The sequence below is a fragment of the Bufo gargarizans genome, chromosome 8 (assembly GCF_014858855.1).
Source record: "Bufo gargarizans isolate SCDJY-AF-19 chromosome 8, ASM1485885v1, whole genome shotgun sequence".
NCBI classification, from domain to species: Eukaryota; Metazoa; Chordata; class Amphibia; order Anura; family Bufonidae; genus Bufo; species Bufo gargarizans.
The window spans coordinates 67206725-67226421 of record NC_058087.1 but is presented as its reverse complement, the minus strand read 5'-3'; the positions used below and the strand labels follow the sequence as shown (position 1 = coordinate 67226421).

At 43.6% G+C, this 19697-nt stretch overlaps 1 protein-coding gene across 5 annotated transcripts in view; it reads left to right on the top strand.

Annotated features, from left to right (window-relative positions):
• Positions 1–10308: 10308 nt before the first annotated feature.
• Positions 10309–19697, top strand: part of LOC122945322 (microtubule-associated protein 2-like) — a 222426-nt gene continuing 213037 nt past the window's right edge. For 2 of the 5 annotated variants that reach the window (XR_006391112.1, XM_044304378.1), the window contains exon 1: positions 10315–10402. The gene's annotated coding sequence lies outside the window, so the exon portion shown is untranslated. Of the gene's footprint in view, positions 10403–19697 lie in introns of all 5 variants that reach the window. The other 3 variants (XR_006391113.1, XM_044304383.1, XM_044304384.1) reach the window with 3 other exon arrangements.

Sequence of the window (19697 nt, the reverse complement as noted above, 5' to 3'; positions counted from 1 at the left end):
TTATTTTATTTTTATTTTTATTCATTTCCCTATCCACATTTGTTTGCATGGGATTTACCTACATGTTGCTGCCTTTTGCAGCCCTCTAGCCCTTTCCTGGGCTGTTTTACAGCCTTTTTAGTGCCGAAAAGTTTGGGTCCCCATTGACTTCAATGGGGTTCGGGTACGGGACGAAGTTCGGATCGGGTTCGGATCCCGAACCCGAACATTTCTGGGAAGTTCGGCCGAACTTCTCGAACCCGAACATCCAGGTGTCCGCTAAACTCTAATTATGATCAGACCAAAAGCGATCAGCTGGATGTTTTTTCATAGAAAAAACTTACATTTTTTTATTTTATTTTTTTAAGTTGTATGGGTGGGTTTTTAATACATAAAATAAAAAAATCATAATAAAGTCTCTTAATAGTTTATTAGAAATAATGCAGACAATTTAAAAAATCCCCATCAATTCCAATACAAAGCAAGTACAAAGCTCAGAACTAAATTATTTCAGGATGTCGTAATGGTTCGTTAATTCGACAATGTTTAATCAATTCGACACACGTCCCCGGATTGGGGACGTAACAGGAATTAAACTGATAGGAATAGTACTAGTTAAGACACCACTCATATAGGGTGTCACAGCACATTGCTCCGTGCACGCGCAGTTCCCCAACTTGGGAGTAAGAGGACCGACCAAGCTGCTTTTTCCATCTCCCGATTCCTAAAATCAATTCAGTTTGGTGTATCAGAGTTTGGTTTGTCACTGTGAAGGCAGTCGAAGGTACCCGGCCTAAATTTTTTTTCACAAAAGGCAATCCCACCCTGATATGGGACATAACAGGGATTAAACTGATGAGAATAGTACTACAGAAAATAGCGGGTGGGACAGTAAATTGCGCGGCGCAGACGCAGTGACCGTGGCGTGGATTCAAACAAAGGGGAGGGAGCCAGCAATTTTTTAACCATTTCCCCGTTCGAAAAATCTATTTAATAAATGGACCCCAGATTGGGGACGTAACAGGGATTAAACTGATGAGAAGAGAGAACTACAGGAAATACCACTCATATCGGGTGGGACAGTAAATTGCACGGCGCAGACGCATTGACCGTGGCGTGGATTCAAACAAAGGGGAGGGAGCCAGCGTTTTTTTAACCATCTCCCCGTTCGAAAAATCCATTTAATAAATGGACCCCAGATTGGGGACGTAACAGGGATTAAACTGATGAGAAGAGAGAACTATAGAAAATAGCACTCATATCGGGTGGGACAGTAAATTGCATGGCACAGACGCAGTGACCGTGGATTCAAACAAAGGGGAGGGAGACAGCGTTTTTTTTAACCATCTCCCTATTCGAAAAATCAATTCAATTCACCTTTCCGGGACCCTTGGTGTTGTACGTGGCTGGGTGGAGGAAGAAACCTTCAATGACATCAATGGGACATGGCTAGCTTGGTATCCAACCTTGTGCAAATGGGAAGTTTGCGATTGGGCAAATGGACTGTTTGCGGTTGTTTGCGGTGCATTAAAAGGGTGTTTGGTCTGTCAATGTCTGTCAATGTCTGTGAAGCGGGCGTAACCCTTATACTACCTGATCGATACAACATCATACCTGATCGTATACACACACTGGATGTTTTAAACCACGTTGTTCAAAAAAAAATTGGATTGTTAGGTGATTTATGCCCTTTATGGATTAAAATCCAACTCTGCGTCAACTATGTAATTTTCCATTGGAGTTTTGCCATGGATCCCCCTCCGGCATGCCACAGTCCAGGTGTTAGTCCCCTTGAAACAACTTTTCCATCACTACTGTGGCTAGAAAGAGTCCCTGTGGGTTTTAAAATTCGCCTGCCTATAGAAGTCAATGGCGGTTCGCCCGTTCGCGAACATTTGTAGAAATTTGCGTTCGCCGTTCGCGAATGGAAAATTTTATGTTAGCGACATCTCTAGTTACCAAGTCTAACCAACCAATAAATATTTAATAAATAAACCAAGAATAGTCACCAATAAATATAAAAAAACAATAATAAAAATATTGACCACTAAGTCCACCCACCATTAGCTCGGTGACGATCTACCACAAGGCCGACTCTCACAAAGCCATGTAAACCGAGATTCAAAATATCAAGACCTACTTCAGACAAATGAACGTTGTCTGATCTATACAAACCTGGAACAAAATCTTACGGGTCACTGTGTCTATAACTCAAACCCCCCAGGATGGGCATATATTTAAACATTGCTCTGTTGACTCTTTTTCTTATCCTTTCAAAGGGCCGACCGTCTTCAGCCGCCCACGAAAATCTTTGAACCATTTCGGAGAAAACCAAAACACTTTCAGGCAAAACACTTTTCACTAACGCCATGTCCTGTTTCATTCTCCATATCAAGTCCAGTGTTTTCGTTTTACCCACATCATTCCCTCCCAGATGCACAATTACCGTAATATGTGCGGTGAGGGCCATTTTAACATAAACTTCTGTATTATTAACAACATGTCCTTCCACTGTAAACCTCTAACCCCCAACCAGAATACGGTACTGAAGAAGGAGGACAGAAGGTTAAACATAACAAAGTCTTTTTTACTAAGTGCAACGTAGAACTTGAAATACATACAGTAGTAGCAGGCTTTAAGTGCAAATCTTCACTGGTAATAAAACTCTATAGTATTACGTCTGTGAAGGTTCTCATTTATCCAGGTCGTGGTATATCTGTTAAGAATAAATCAAGGCAACTGGACGTACTGTAGATTTCTTGAAAACGTTTTACTCGTTCTTCCAACGAGCTTTCTCAATTCTGAGTGATTGTACAAAAATTCTGGGAATAAATATGTAACTGAATCCACATCTGGTAATTATACCCAGCCTTGGGTCAAAGGTGTTGATTCCATTATCCTACTGACTCAAATTAGGATAATGGAATCAACACCTTTGACCCCATGCTGGGTATAATTACCAGATGTGGATTCAGTTACATATTTATTCCCAGAATTTTTGTACAGTCACTCAGAATTGAGAAAGCTCGTTGGAAGAACGAGTGGAACGTTTTCAAGAAATCTACAGTACAGCCTTGATTTATTCTTTACAGATCTATAGTATTACCCTAAAATAGAAGTTGTATTAGAATTCATCATTGTTCACTGTCATTTTTTTCTATTATATGTATAATTTAGGGTAATAGTGCTTGGACCAGCCATTGACAGGGCGGGGAAATATATGTATTTATTCTTTTTTTTTTACATTTTTTAAAAATCTTTATGTCTGCCTCTTAATAGGTCAGTAAAGACTATTATTATTTTTAACATTATACTTTTTCACTGTAACTAGGGCGGTACAGCGCTACTCTATTCCCCCCCCCCCGCCCAGTGACTGTTAAGGGCTCTTTCACACGAATGCTGTGCATCCGTTCCGTGCATTAGGGACCGCAATTTGTGGTCCCCAATGCACGGGCAACGTCCATGCGGTGGCCGGGACTGATCAAGACCCATTCAAGTTGAATGGGTCCGTGATCCATCCGCCCTGCGAAAAAATAGACCAAGCTGTATTTTCTTGTGGTGCATTATTATTTTTAACATTATACTTTTCCACTGTAACTAGGGCGGCACAGCGCTACACTAATCCCCCCTCCCCGCCCAGTGACTGTTAAGGCCTCTTGCACACTAACGCTGTGCATCCGTTCCGTGCATTGGGGACCGCAATTTGCGGTCCCCAATGCACTGGCAACGTCCATGCGGTGGCCGGGACGGATTAAGACCCATTCAACTTGAATGGGTCCGTGATCCATCCACAAGTTCTACTTTCTTTCGGTGCAGAGGCACGGACAGAAACACCAAGGAAGCACTCTGTAGTGCTTCCATGGGGTTACGATCCGTGCTTCCGTTCTGCATCTCCGTGATTGCGGACCCATTCAAGTGTATGAATCCCCATCCGTGACGCGGAGGGCACATGGGCCGGTGCCCATGTATTGCGGACCCGTCGTATTTGGGCTGCAATACGGCCACGGGCCTACAACGTTCATGTGCAAGAGGCCTAAAACTGTGTTGGGTGACGTTCGACAGCCTCCTGCTAGTAGTTAGAAAAGATTGGGCTGTACTGGTACCCAAATACTCAAGAAGATACAAAATTAAAATCTGTGTCTTTATTTTAGATTTGTAATGCGTTTCAGGGTGTTGCAGGTTTTAGTTTTGCATCTTTTTGAATATTTGGGTACCATCGCAGCCAAATCTTTTCTATCAACTACAATTAAACTTCATCGCTGAAAGGCCTTCCAGAGGTTGCCCGGGACTGCAGCGGACCTGTGACACCTTTACTAGGAAAAAATAGTAAATCACAAGCAAACAAGGTGAGCATCCAATTCACCACCTTTTACATCAGTTAAAAAGTACCACTCAATTGAACGCTCTTTTCTTATTTATGTGTAATTTAGCGTGATCTGTGACCACCAGGAACAATAGAGGCAGCGGCCATGCACGACACTCATTGGTGAAAAAACACCTCTGTCTTCTTTCCCGGACCTCCAGCAGTTGAGTGATTGGGCAGATGACTAAAACACACTCCATAAATATGCTGTTAAAATATAGACGTGCCACAATGTTATATGAGGGAGATCGCATAGGCCTACCTCCCAACTTTTCGGACAGTCAAAGAGGGACACTTAGGGTTCATTATTGGAAAGATCCATTTTTCCTGAATATCTATACACTTCAATAGTTATGAAACAGCACAAAAATAATCTGAATATAGAAATTTCCAAAATCCCAACTGCATTAACTAATGAAATAATAGACAAGACGGGCTCAGGTATACAAAGTGGAACCAGACAAACGCTTTCTGGGTCAATATTGTGAATGTAATAATGCAAATCTATACCTCAGATCAAAAAGAGAGACATTTAAGGAGCAAAGAGGGACTTAGGTCATAAAGAGGGACGCTTAAAGGGTCTGCAAAGGTGCAAAATACTTATAAACGCTCACATACATGCTTGTCATGTGAAGGGGTGGGTGGTATTTATACAGACTGCACACAGATAGGTATTCTATATGATACGTGTAGTGCACCATGCTGGCTAACAGCTTATTGGTCACACATATACTATAAGATAAATTGGGGGGGCTGCACAGGACCTCCTAAGTATGCCCACATGAAGTCCTGACACCCCATATCCTATGATCTGTTATAGTTAACACTCTTTGTTCTCACAGGTATGCTTTACATTACACACATATGCAACAGTATTGCGTTTTTTCAGCAGAGCTGAGTTTGTCATCCAGCAGAGCTCATTGTGATATCACGGATGCTTTCTTGGTCATTTTGAATACGACTGCAAGTATCCGAAGAGCGTTTTCACATTATTTTGATTGATAAATTGCAATTATTATTTAAGGCCTCTTTCACACTTGCATTGTCCGGTTCCGTCGTGTACTCCATTTGCCGGAATTACACGCCGGATCCGTAAAAACGCAAGTGTACTGAAAGCATTTGAAGACGGATCCGTCTTCAAAATGCGTTCAGTGTTACTATGGCAGCCAGGACGCTATTAAAGTCCTGGTTGCCATAGTAGTAGCGGGGAGCGGGGGAGTGGTATACTTACCATCCGTGCGGCTCCCAAAGCGCTCCAGAATGACGTCAGAGCGCCCCATGCGCATGGATGACGTGATCCATGCGATCACGTCATCCATGCGCGTGGGGCGCCCTGACGTCACTCTGAAGCGCCCCAGGAGCCGCACGGACGGTAAGTATACTGCTCCCCCGCTCCCCTAAACTTTACCATGGCAAACAGGACTTTAGCGTCCTGGCAGCCATGGTAACCATTCAGAAAAAGCTAAACGTCGGATCCGGTAATGTGCCGAAACAACGTTTAGCTTAAGGCCGGATCCGGATTAATGCCTTTCAATGGGCATTAATTCCGGATCCGGCCTTGCGGCAAGTCTTCAGCATGCTGCGGTATTTTCTCCGGCCAAAAAACTTTCCAGTCCTGAACTGAAGACATCCTGATGCATCCTGAACGGATTTCTCTCCATTCAGAATGCATTGGGATAATCCTGATCAGGATTCTTCCGGCATAGAGCCCCGACGACGGAACTCCATGCCGGAAAAGAACAACGCAAGTGTGAAAGAGCCCTTATTTATATAGCGCTGACATATTCTGCAGCGTTTTACAGCAAATTGAGCTCACAATCTAAATTACCGATCAGTATGTCTTTGGAGTGTGGGAGGAAACCCACGCAAACACGGGGAGAACATACAAACTCCATGCAGATGTTGCCCTTGGTCAGATTCGAACCAAGGAGTTAAAATAAAAATATTATTGTATATATTATTGCATAATATTATTAGTAGTATTGAATAAAAATATTATAAGTGTCTTCCCTCTGTTTAGATATAACATGTCAATTCCACATGAATTCCTGTTCGTTTGCATCTGTCTAACATCTCAGCTACATCATGTTGATGGGAATAATAACTCTTCATGAATAAATAATATCACTTGTCATAATTTTAAACATGTTGTATGCATATTATTACATCTTACAAAGGTGTTCTTCACTCCCTGGTTAATGTACAGCCTAGCTAATATGGAATCTGTTATAAAGTCTCCGGATCTGTCCCTAAGAGGAACGTGTCATCATCCTGGGATCTGGATGAGAGGTTATTGAAAGGGACAACTGCATTTCTGCTGAACAGAGAGCGATGTCATGAAATGCCAGCGTTATTCGCATGGACAGAAATACTGCTCCTAGGAACATTTCTGCTCACGTGTTGCTATGGTGACCTAGCGTGGTTTATACACCGTCGTCACCTAATTACAGACATGTATGGAATCGGAAGGTGATGGTTTAATTCATCTGCTCATCCACTGCCGGGAATCAGCCAATAGGCCGTTCTCCTTTTCTAATAGGCAACAGCTTATGACGCACATTGTGCTACGATAATATTTGTTAGGTCTGACAGCCGGCAATGAGACTTGTACACAGTGGTTGGTAACTAAATAATAAATATAGCTTAACATGACATCCCTAAAAAGATAGCAATTCCTTAAAAACACACTGACCTGGACTGAAAAGCTTCTTCCTAACTTGCCTTTCATATCAATATGGCTCGACTGACCTGACGTATGCTAAAAAAGTATCCTTTCAGCATACGCTGGGAAGGTAGACATTGGCTTACCTTTTTTGTACTGTATGGAATAGTGTAGTCGATTACACTGTTCAATACAGAGAAGCAGCGAGCCCCTGAGATGCTGGTGCAGAAGATGGGAGTGATAGTGGCCCTGAGGCCATTGCTCCCAGGGGATTGGTGCAGTGAAATGGAGGTATAAGGAATCAGGGCAGAAATAGAAGAATAAATGTCTTTTTTTACTTAGGGCAATGTAGGATTTGTAGTATGTACAGTACAACAGTGGTTTGTACACAATGCAATGATCTTGAGGTATGGTGGCTGGCAAAGTGGCAACTAAAGGCACCTATCGTATGCTAACAGCTGGAAGCCGGCACTTGTGTTTCTAGGTGTCCACTGTGTAAATTCAGTTTTTTTTTGTTAGCCTGGCCTCATTGTGGTCAAGTGATGGGTGTCTGAGTTGTAGTCCCTCACATGCAGCAAAGTCTAGATAGCTATGGTTGCTGGTCACTCTGCTGACTGTAATGCAGTAGCCTTGCAGAATATCTGTAGTTTTGCCTTTTTTAGTCTTTCTAGAGTAGTGGTCTCACAGATGAGTTGTTTCTCTGGTCCCATAAGCCATTGGAGCAGGAGCAATTGAACATGCTTCCTCACTCTTCACAGTCCTAGCTAAAACTCCCCTTGCCTGGCAGGAAATAGGACCAGCCTACTCCTACCAAGAGGGGAGGAATCGGATGATTAGCACCATCCTGATGCCAACCATACCTCTCCTGCTGGTGTACAGTGCCACATTAAATAACATTACAAACCAAAAATTGGCGAATACCCCCCTGGGACTGGGGTACTACATCTGTTTAAGAAACTTTTATATCACGCAATATGTGTTTTTAACATTGAGACCATATGTGCGATATACACTATATGGGCAAATGTATGGGGATGCACCTCTTAATCATTGACTTCAGGTGTTTCATTCAGTCTCATTGCTACAGGTGTATAAATTCTAACCCCCCAGCCATGCAGTCTGCCTTTGCACACATTTTTGAAAGAATGTTTTTTTCGAACGAGCTCAATGAATTCCAGTGTGATACTGTAATATGATGCCACCATTACAATAAGCCACCTCATGAAATGTCTTCCCTGCTAGATATTCCACCATAAACTGTAGAAAGTGAAAACACTTCCAAGAACCACATCCAAGAAATGACAAGCCACATAAAGTGCTGAGTGCTGATGGGCATAGTGCATAAAAGTCACTGACGAACTGCTGACTAATTGGAGAGTTCCAAACCTCCTCTGGCATTAACATCAGTACAGAAACTGTGCCACGAGAGCTGCCTGGCATGGGTTTCCAAGGCCAAGCAGCTGCATCAAAGCCTTACATCACCGAGCAAAATATCAAGTGTCAGATGGTGTAAAGTACATAGCCACTGGACCGCGGGGCAGTGAAAATGTGTTCTGTGGAGGGATAAATCCAACTTCTCAGAATGGAGAATGATCAGGCAGGTTGAATTTCAATGCCCGATCCTTTTGTTTTCCTGGCAGTTGCTTTCTTCTCTCTCCCTACTGAAAACACATCCATGCTCAGCCGAACCAAGCATGTATGTGTGTGGGGAGATAACTGAACAAGTCTTAGCAAGTTTCAGGATATGAGAGGTGCATGGGAGAAGTCTTGGAGATAATGATTTGAGGAGCAGACAAGAAAATTGCAGAGAAGAGCTTGCATAAGCCCTAAAATTATATGTGGAGAATTAGGGCAGCGATGTTTAGAGAGGACAGATATTTTGTCCGTATTTTGAAATGCATTTGACTGGCCAATCAGTAGACGGTGAAGGGACTGACATATAAGAGGGACATCAAAGGAACAAGGGGAGAAGTGGATTAATTGATCAGTAGAGTTGGAGATAGATTGGAGGGGTACAAAAATGTTATAGTGGAAGCCACAGAGAATGATGGTATAGTAATCTAGATGGGAGATGATGAGAGCTTGTGGTGGAAGAAAGATCAGGTTTGGTAAATGCTTAGAGGTGGAGTGGCCTGACCTAGTAAAGGTTTGGATGTGTCATCTGAAGGACATTGCTGCATGAAAGGTTGTCCCACAGCAGCAGATGTGTGAGACCAGGGAAAGTGCGGAGCCATCCTCTGTGACTGACACCTCTGGTAAACTGGGTGAAAGAGATGGGGGGAAGAGATAATGGATGTCATGTCCAGGTTCACTTTTAGGAAGTGGAGGGAGAAGGAGGATGAGACAGGTGATGGACACCCGTGAACTTTGGAAAGCAGAAAGGTAACCTTGGAAGTGTGTCATCTTCGTAAAAGTAACTTAAAGCCATTTGATTTTATGAGTTATCCTAGGCCAAAGGTATGGCTAAAGAAGAGAAAGGGTCCTGGTAGCAAGCCCTGAGGAACATCAACAGAGAGCGGGCAAGAGGAGGAGGTGGTGTGCAAGTGGGGAAGTATGAGGAGATGTATGAGGAGATTCATTACAAGGCTGATTTTGGGTTCTGATTTAAATATTGCTGACTAAAGCCTCATTCACACGTCAGTGTTTTGGTCAGTGATTTCCATCAGTGATTCTGAGCCAAAACCAGGATTGGAGCCTCCACAGACATAAGGTGTAAGGGAAAGATCTGCTCCTGTTCTGTGTTTAGAGCCGCGCCTGGTTGTGGCTCACAATCACTGCTGGAAATCACTGACCAAACACTGACTGTGTGAGAGAGGCATAACTCAGGAGCTGTCATACAACTCCCCTTATTCACACTGCTGTCCCAGACGAGGGTCGCGTGCACTGTCCTGGTGTATTCAATGAGATGCTGCTTCACACCGCCCTCCCCACCTCCTCCTCCTTGTGAGACCATATAGGGAGAAGCCTTTCAATCACAAGCAGGGGGCAGGGAAGGGTGGCATGAAGCAGCGTCTCATGGAATAGACCGGAGACTCTTGTAGAGTGCAGCAGTAATACTGTTTTAACATCACAGATTTCCCCGGCTAACACGGTACTATACGCTTTTGTCTTTGTTTCCTTAGAGTGACACAGCCTGCATTCTGCTGACTGTATTCCTATGAGATGCAGCTTCACCCCGCCCTCCTGCTTGTGACTGCTAGGCTTTTCCCTGTCAGCTCTTTCCCCTTATTGGGTGACATGGGCGGAGTTTATGTTCTGATCTGAGGCAGGATGGTGGCAGAGGGCGTGGTTATGCTAATAGTGGGCGGTGACCACTCTGTCCCCAGCCTCTCCAAAGCTGCAGCTGATCAAAGCCATCAGAGCATCACAAGTGCTGCAGCCGGAGAAAAAGCGACCAGGTGAGTACTGTCTATGGCAACTGATGTATGTATGTACCACCTGTATGATGGACAGTCTCCAGAATGATGACACCTATGTACTATCTACAGGCATACAATTTGGAAGCCCTAATCTTCTCTCTGCACACATTGGTACCATGCATAATGTTTTATTCATTAGCCTGCATTATTAATGTGAGTAAGGATCTATAATACCGTACACAATACCGCTCCTCAAACCTTCACTCTCACTCCACATGTTCCCCTATCTACCTGCTTACTGACCTTCTCACTTTCTGGCACTCCATTGGATTTTTGCAATACAAATTGCCCTTTTATACTCTAGAATCTCTAGGATAGTCTCTAGGATAGTCCCTTAAATTCCTCGTCTGGCCGAATCCCTGGGCACTGGCTGCCTGCATTGCAGTGTCTACCATTCCTTGGCTAAATAGGAATCACTGAAAACTGTCAGCATGTATGCGAATGATGTGTGACACATACTTTTCTGTCTCTGGCATCCCTGCAATGCATCTACACATCCACCCCAGCCCGGGGCGCATTATGCCTGCAGTGCACCATTGCTGCACACTGACAGACCTGAGAAATAGTCACATTGTGCAGAGGAAGGCAATGTGGACTCTAGGGAGCAACTTCAGGTGTTTATCAAATGCCTTGACTGGCACCTGTGGCAAGGGGCATGGCAGAGAAGATCTGTGTAGGGGGCAAGGTGTCCCTGGTCTCATCTGTCTTTGATCCGCAGGCAGACGTCTACTATTAATGTCCATTTCATTTACAGCGCCAGCCATGGATCCTGTTATAAAACGTCCGCACTGTGTCGAGGTGCCGGAGATGAATCGTTCCCCAGAGACCTTTTATTTATTTTTTTGATTTATTGCCATTAGTACATAAAGCCAGAGGTTATTTCTAAAACAGATCTCTTTTCATTAGGCCTGTGAATATAAAAGCTAGCCATCCATGGAGCTTCCTCAGCCAGAATAAAACCTAGCCCAGATGTCCTGGGAACATAAGCCCCGCTGGTGCCAGCTTTTACTACCCATGCCTACATGAGCCAATGTGTGCCAGCTTGGTACATTACATTATTATCTACACTATCATAGGGAATGAGATTCTTGTAGCCACAATTGTTAATTTATTAGCTAACAGGACGACTGCTAGTATAAAGCTCAGCAAAAGACATCTGGGATCTAATGGAGATGTTGGAAAAGGCTAAGGAATATTCCAGATAAGGCCGGTTGGAGAAATACAAGCAGCAGACAAAGGAAGGCAAGCATCATTTCATGCTTGGACAAAGGCGCATGCTCCGAAAAAAGAGAAGCCTCCTAATCCCTTAGTTAGTCCCTCATAGAGCCCAGCCCTGGCTTTATGATGGCACCTGCTGGTGTGGGGGTGTCCGCCCGACCAGCCTGTTTAACATGTGCAGGGTGTACGACACGGTGACAGGTCGCGTCATACATGGCTTAGTGAAATGTTCTGCTTTGTCGTCTATCATCCCTATCTATCTATCTATCTATCTATCTATCTATATATCTATCAATTATCTATATCTATTTATCTATCTATATATAGCAATCTATTATCTATTATCTATCTGGCTATCTATTATCTATCTGGCTATCTATTTATCAATCTACTATTTGTCTAAGATCTATCAATCTACTATCTCTATCTATCTATCTATCTATCTATCTATCTATCTATCTATCATATCTATGTATCAATCATGTCTAATCTAGCTTCTATCTATCTATCAATCTATTATCTATCTATTATCTGTCTGTCTTTTATGTATCTACTATCTATCTATCTATCTATCTATCTATCTATCTATCTATCTATCTATCTAGCTATCTATCTATCTAATATATATCTATTATCTATCTATCATATCTATGTATCAATCATATGTAATCTAGCATCTATCTATCTATCTAAGATCTATCTATCTATCTATCTATCTATCTATCTATCATATATCTACCCAATTATCACAGTGATCAGATTGCACAATGGATCTTGTCAAAATCATAGTGCGAGACCCCGTCCTTATTGCTGTGCTGATTCCACATCTGGCCCTGGAAGAAATACTTGTAATAAAGTGATATTTCATTCATCAGACATATTTCCAGACATTCTAATCATTGGTTAAGTCATGTATTCTTTGTTTCTTCACACCCATAGACTGACATTAATCCTCTAGGTTAGAAGGCACTTAGGTCCATTAACTGGAAAAAATAGGATTATAAAAGGTGATTGTTTGATACTTTGATGTATTATTCCAGTGCTTATTGTCTAACACTATATAATGTGTAACTCTACCCTTCCCAGAAAGGGCATTCTGTAGTATTCCCATCAGCCATGTAGCAGTCATGCTATAATTCTATATTATTCCGATCACGAAGGCCTTGTGTGTAAACTCTTTTGTTCTTAGAGGCATGCAATATTGGCAAGGCTTTATGTCAGGACTGGAAGGGGTTACAGTGTATTGTAGATCTGTAATACTGTTCCATAGCTCTACGGGGTTAGCGGCGGATATTAGATATGATCAAAGTGTCATCTGTCCTTTTCTGCCTATGATAAAACAGATTTATTATACAGAACGTGTGATAAATCTCAGTCCCCGAGGGTTAGGATGTGTGAGAACGGGTCTGTGCGTCTGGCATGGAGTTCTGCTTTGTCATGTTCGCTAGGACCAGTGTGAAGAGGAAGGATGCCCAAGGTACCAGTGCTGTCATACTAACCCTTATAACATGTATAATCGGCTAGAGAACGGCCATATTAGGAATGCACAATGCTGCACCAAACAGGAGCCTCTATGTAGTTAATGCCTTATATATGAAGATTCCTTAAACCGATGAAATGGCCCATATCTCCATCACCGATGGCTACAGATACTCTGCCTAAAGGGCTCATTCAGACGGCCATAGAGTTTTGCGGGCAGCAAATTGCGGATCCGTAAAACACGGATACCAGCCGTGTGCGTTCCACATTTTGCGGACCGCTCATGGCCGCACTATGAAAGAAATGACTATTCTTTTCCGCAATTGCTCTATCTTTCTTGCTGGGCCGCGGAACAGAACTACGGGTGCAGACAGCACGCATCTGTGCTGTCCACATCTTTTGCGGTCCCATTGAAATTAATGGTTCTGCACCCGTTCCGCAAAATTGCAGAACGGATGCGGACCCATTCATACAGTCGTCTGAATGAGCCCTAACAATGATACCCTCCATGCTACTCGTCCCTAGCAACCTGTCTGCCTCATATTATATTGGGGTTAAAGGGGTTGTGTCACCTCAGCCAATGGTATTTATCATGTAGAGAAAGTTAATACAAGGCACTTACTAATGTATTGTGATAGTCCATATTGCCTTCTTTGCTGACTCCATTAATTGTTGCACCACAGTATACACTTCTCGTTTCCATGGTTACGACCACCCTGTAACCCATGCACATTCCTGCAGTCCCGTCCACCAGAGAGGCCGGTACTTTTTCCTATAGTGTGCCGGCACGTCCACCACTACTGGATTGCAGGGTGGTCATAACCATGGAAACGAGCAGTGTGTAATGTGATGTAAAATTAACCAAACCAACAAAGGAAGCAATATGGAGAATCACAATACATTAGTAACTGCCTTGTATTAACTTTGTCTACATGATAAACCCCTTTAAGCTCAAGGGTAGATTGGTAGTAATAAAATAGGTGCAGGCAGCAGCCTTTTTTTGCACTTTTTGGGGTCTTTTGTTGAATGCTAATGCACCCATTAGCTAAAAGGGGTTGTCTCATCTGAGAAATTGGTGTCATATCCCTAGGATATGCCACCAATGTCAAATAGGTGCAGGTCCCACCTCTGGGACACACACCTATATCCAGAACGAAATAGCGCTTGCTTGGCTATTTTCAGAACACCCATAGAAATGAAAGCAGATCACACTGTGCAAGCGCCTCCACCACTTAATTCACTTCTATGGGACTGCTGAAGATAGTAGAGCCAGCTATCAGCTATTTTAGGCAGTCCCATAGAAATGAATGGAGGGTGGCAGCGCATGCACGACTTCTCTCTGCTTACTTTTGGGGGCCCATTCTGGAGATAGGTGCAGCTCCCACAGGTGGACCAGCACCTCTCTGACATTGGTGTCATATCCTAGCTGAGATGAGACAACCCCTTTAATGTTATTAAGGAATCTCTTGTGTTAAAGGGAATTAAGTGTTGATGACCTATCCTGAGGATATCTGATCAGTGGGGGTCTAATAGGGGTAAACTGTTGGAAGGGGCCACAACTCATGGGCGATCTCTGCGGCCTGTGACAACACATCCATCGGTCACATGGCCTCTGTGCAGCTTAGTTCCATTCAAGTGAATGGGATTGAGCTGCAATACCAAGCACAGCCATTATACACTATGGTGCTGTGCCTGGTATAGTATGAAGAGTGCTGCAGCGTGCGGCCCCCTCAAGCAGCTGTTCGGCAGGGCACCAGGAGTTGAATCCTTACTGATCGGATATTGATGACTCATCCTGAGGGCAAGTCATCAATATCAAGTTTCCGGAGAACAGTTTTCCTAATTCTCACATTTAAAATAAATAAATAAAAAATGACAGCTACATTGTCCTTATTGTGTGCATGAGTGACATCACATGTCACTGGGAAAAGTGATGTCACTATCACAGAACCATGACCAGACTATAAATTGTAACTAAAACACAGTAATAACTAGGTACAGTGGGTCGGTGTACTATCCTAAAATTAGCCTTGAAAATCTCCGATAAGGATTATAGAGGACCCGTCACCTCTCCTGACATATCTGCTTTAACAACCACTTGCGTCCACCTTGTAATAACAATTCTAGAGCATCTATTCTTATGGCTCTATGTTGTGCCATTCCTTTATTATTCCTACTAGAAGTTATGAATGGAGGGCTGGTTAGACGATCTGGTGGCCCTGCATGTAATGGTTGCACGAGGATACATGAGACAATGGCAGCAGAAGGATGGTTCAGGAAGATTTTTTGATTTTAACCTGACGAAGAAGCCTGTTCACCCCCGAAACACATTGTTCATGTTTAAAAAAAACTCTTCGTCAAGCCTCCTCCTACTACCGTTGCCTGACGTACCGTCCTGCCACCATTATGTGCAGTGCTGCAGGATCTTCCAACCAGCGTTCCTGTCTCACAATCGGCCCAACTCTTTGGACCGAATCCAGCGCATGCAGCAGCCCGTGGTGGACACACTGCAAGGCCTATCAGAATGTTGTGCCTCTCGTACAACCCCCTCAGGTGAGCATTCATTCGGCATTACACGATTTATACTTTTGCGGTCCTTACCATTGAGCTTGTCCTCTGTTCTCTTCATAGACGTTATAAATGAATTACCAGCAGTTTGCAGTGAAGGTCCAGATGGGTGTTACCGGTTGGGCGTGTGTCTCTGTGCAGTCTGACGCTATCCAATTAGTGGGGCCGATGTCAGACTATGTAGGGTCACACCCCCAACTGGTAAGACCCATCTAAACCTTCATTACCAGCTGCTACCAATTCATTCATAACTTCTAGCAGGAATAATAGATGAATAATAATCTTTATTTATATGGCGCCAACATATTCCACAGCGCTTTACCATTCAGAGGGTACATTTACAAATCAAAATAGATGTCACAGGATAACAGGCTAATATACAACATTATGAGTGAGGGCCCTGCTCACAAGAGCTTACAATCTATGAGGAAATTTGGGGGACACAAAAGGTAAAATTGATTGTTTTCTAAAGTTGGTCCAGCCATCTTTGTACTAAATAGACAAGTGCATTGAGTGTAGGGATTACTGTTGGATGAAGGTGTTCGGTTCTGGAGAATGAGGTTCGGGGGGGGGGGGGGGGGGATAGGGGTCGGGGGGGGGGGGGAGAGTTGGTTTAGGGAACATGAAAAACCTGCCTGAAAAGATGCGTTTTTAAGGCAAGTTTAAAGCTAAGGAAGTTAGGAATTAACCTGATTGTCCAGGGCAGAGTATTCCATAGAGCAGGTGCAGCTTGAGAGAAGTCTTGAAGATGGGAGTGAGAGGTACAAATTATGGAGGTTGTTAGTCTGAGATCTTTGGCAGAACGGACAGCACCAGTAGGGTGGTGGACTGAAATGAAGGAGGAGATGTACGGAGGTGCAGCACTGTGGTGAGCTTTGAGGGTGAAGAGTTTGAAGTGTATTCTATGGTGGATGGGCAACCAGTGACGTGACTGGCACAGACTAGAGGTAGAGGCAGCAGGTGGATAGATGGATGATCCTGGCTGCAGCATTTAGGATAGACTGAAGGAGAAGAGTTTACTGAGGGGAAGACCGATTAGTAATGAGTTACAGTAGTCAAGACGAGAATGATTTAAAACAACAACAAGATTTTTGGCTGTTTCGACCATGAATGGCGGATCCTGGAGATGTTCTTGAGGTGCAGACGACTTGAGAGCGCCATTGATTGAATATGGAAAGCATAACCCCGAGAAAGCGGGCAGGCTTCCCAAGAGGTATGATAGTACCAGGTCTAGATATGGCACATCATAGAGTCATAATAATAGATGCTCCATGATTGTTATTACATGGAGAATAATAGACATGTCAGGAGAGGTGACAGGTCCTCTTCAACAAAAAACAAGATAACCAAATTCATTATAATAACAGATAGTGAAAGATAAAACAAATGATAAGCGCGGATAGTTTAGGAAACAATAACCAGGCTGATGTAAGAGCCACTTACCGCACCCACGTGCCAAGACTAGGGATGAGCGAATTTCATATTTTGACATTCGTTTTTGGTTTGGGTTCTAGTATAATGTGAATTGCGTTATGGATTCCGTTACCACGGACCATAACGCAATTCCATGACAGAATACATAATGGAATGCCTTTAGAGGCATTCCGTTATTCATTCCGTCATAATATAAGTCTATGGCCTGCATAATGGATCTTTGGTTTCCGTTATGCAGGAGAGGAAACCGGACTGATCCGTTATGCACGCCATAGACTTCTATCATGATGGAATGAATAACGGAAAGCCTATAAAGGCATTCCATTATGCATTCCGTCTTGGAATTGCGTTATGGTCCGTGGTAACAGAATCCATAACGCAATTCACATTATACCACAACCCGAACCAAATACGAATTTCAAAATATGAAATTTGCTCATCCCTAGTCAAGACCATAGCGTCCTCTCTGGCTGGTATTTGGCAAAGACGTCACTGGATCCTATTAAAAGATGGATTGTATTAGTTCAGTTCACATAACGGCTATTTTGCATTTCTTTAGGTTAGACGGATCTACCGCAAGTGTTGTCCAGTTGACAGATTAGGCGGTACATCGAAGCCATTACATGGGACAGTAAAGTCATTTACATTCTGTTGAGTATAAGCAGTTGCCTGGAGCTTCAAACCTTGTGGCTGCAAAGATAACCCCTGGGTGATCTACCAACGTAGCAGTGCAAGTATGGAATCACTGCACCTGAATTTTCCATGTACCGTGTTGTGTAAAATGAATAGTCGTCCAAGTGTACCATTGCGATGTGCTCCGTAGGCGGCACCGGGCTCCTGAGTAAGCAGGAGGAGGCAGAGCCAGTGTCTAGACACAGCTCCAAGACTACCCCATAGCTGCCGTGTCTGCTTCCAGCTGGTGGCTGACCTGCCGCTTCTTCAGCCCGCAGCTTTATCTAAAGCCTAGATGAATGTTGCGCACGGCCCTTGTTTGTGTGAACCCTTCACCCTTATCAAATGTGGCTTCTGTATGATTATCTAGTCTCTTTGTTATTGAGGAAAACACAGGTTCTAATAAAAAAATTCTGTATCAATGACGTAAGTGACATGCAGCATAACCAGCATAAGAGAATACATATTAAGAAGAAGAATAGGCACAAAATGATGTCAGGTTATACTTCTACGACAAAGACATCCCTGCATAGCCAATGACGTGCCCTATGCATCTGTATGGTCATCAAAATAATAGTGATAATATCACTAAGAAAAGAAAGATCTGGAAGGTCCACGATGGGAATATCTGACCACGTCACATGGGGAAGCATTGGCAATAGAACCTACAACCTGTCTACCATAGAAAGGGGGAGGCTTATCAAAACTGGACTCCAACATGTGCCGGCCATGCCAGTATTGTGTCAACTGAATGGCCGGCAGTCCGGAACATACGGAGCAGAAGGCCATGGAAGCACTAAGAGCGCTTCCGTTGCATTTCTCTCCGTGCCCCACACTACAAATAAGGCCTCATGCACACGGCCGTTGTTTTGGTCCGCATCCGAGCCGAAGTTTTGGCGGCTCGGTTGCGGACCCATTCGCTTCAATAGGGCCGCAAAAGATGTGGACAGTACTCCGTGTGCTGTCCGCATCCGTTGCTCCGTTCCGTGGTCCGCAAAAAAATATAACCTGTCCTATTCTTGTCCGCGCTTTGCGGACAGGAATAGGCAGTTATATTAAAGGCTGTCCGTGCCGTTCTGCAAGTTGCGGAACGCACACGGATGCCATACGTGTTTTGCGGATCCGCAATTTGCCGACCACAAAACACACAACGGTCGTAGCCTAAATAGAACATGCTCTCTTTTTTCTTGTGCTGCGGATGGATCACAGACCCATTTGTCCTAGTTGAATGGGTCTGCATCCGTCCATGCAGGCCACGAGAACGGTGCCCGTGCATTGGGGACCACTGCACGGGGTGCACACCTTCATGTGCATAAGCCCTAAGGCTAGCATGCACATCTCCATTAGAGATGATCCGTCAGCCTGATGCTCGAAATAACGGATCCATTTTTATTTTCTATTCTTTTGATGGATTAGAATAACGGAAAGCTAAACAGTGATGTGAACTCAGACTTAGGGCTCATGCACACGACCATTTGTATGTTGGGGTCTGCAAAACACGGATCCGCAAAAAAAAAAAAACGTATTGTATCCATTTATTTTTATTTTTTTGCAGATCCATTGTAACAATGCCTGTCCTTGTTCGCAAAACAGACAAGAATAGGACATGTTGTATTTTTTTGCAGAACGGATATACGGAAACAACACACAGAGTCATTTCCTTTGTTTTGCGGACCCATTTAAGTGAATGGTTCCGCATACAGACCTGTAAAAAAAACGGAATAGAAAAAAAATATGTTCATGTGCATGAGCCCTTAGGCTGGTTTCACACAGGCGAGTTCAACCTATTTAACTCTTGTGTGTCTATGGAAACTCCCGTCCTGACCTCCCAGCACTGCCGGAGTCGCATTGCATTATATTGATTTATGATGCTATGTAACCCTCACAGTTGTGGAATGTATTG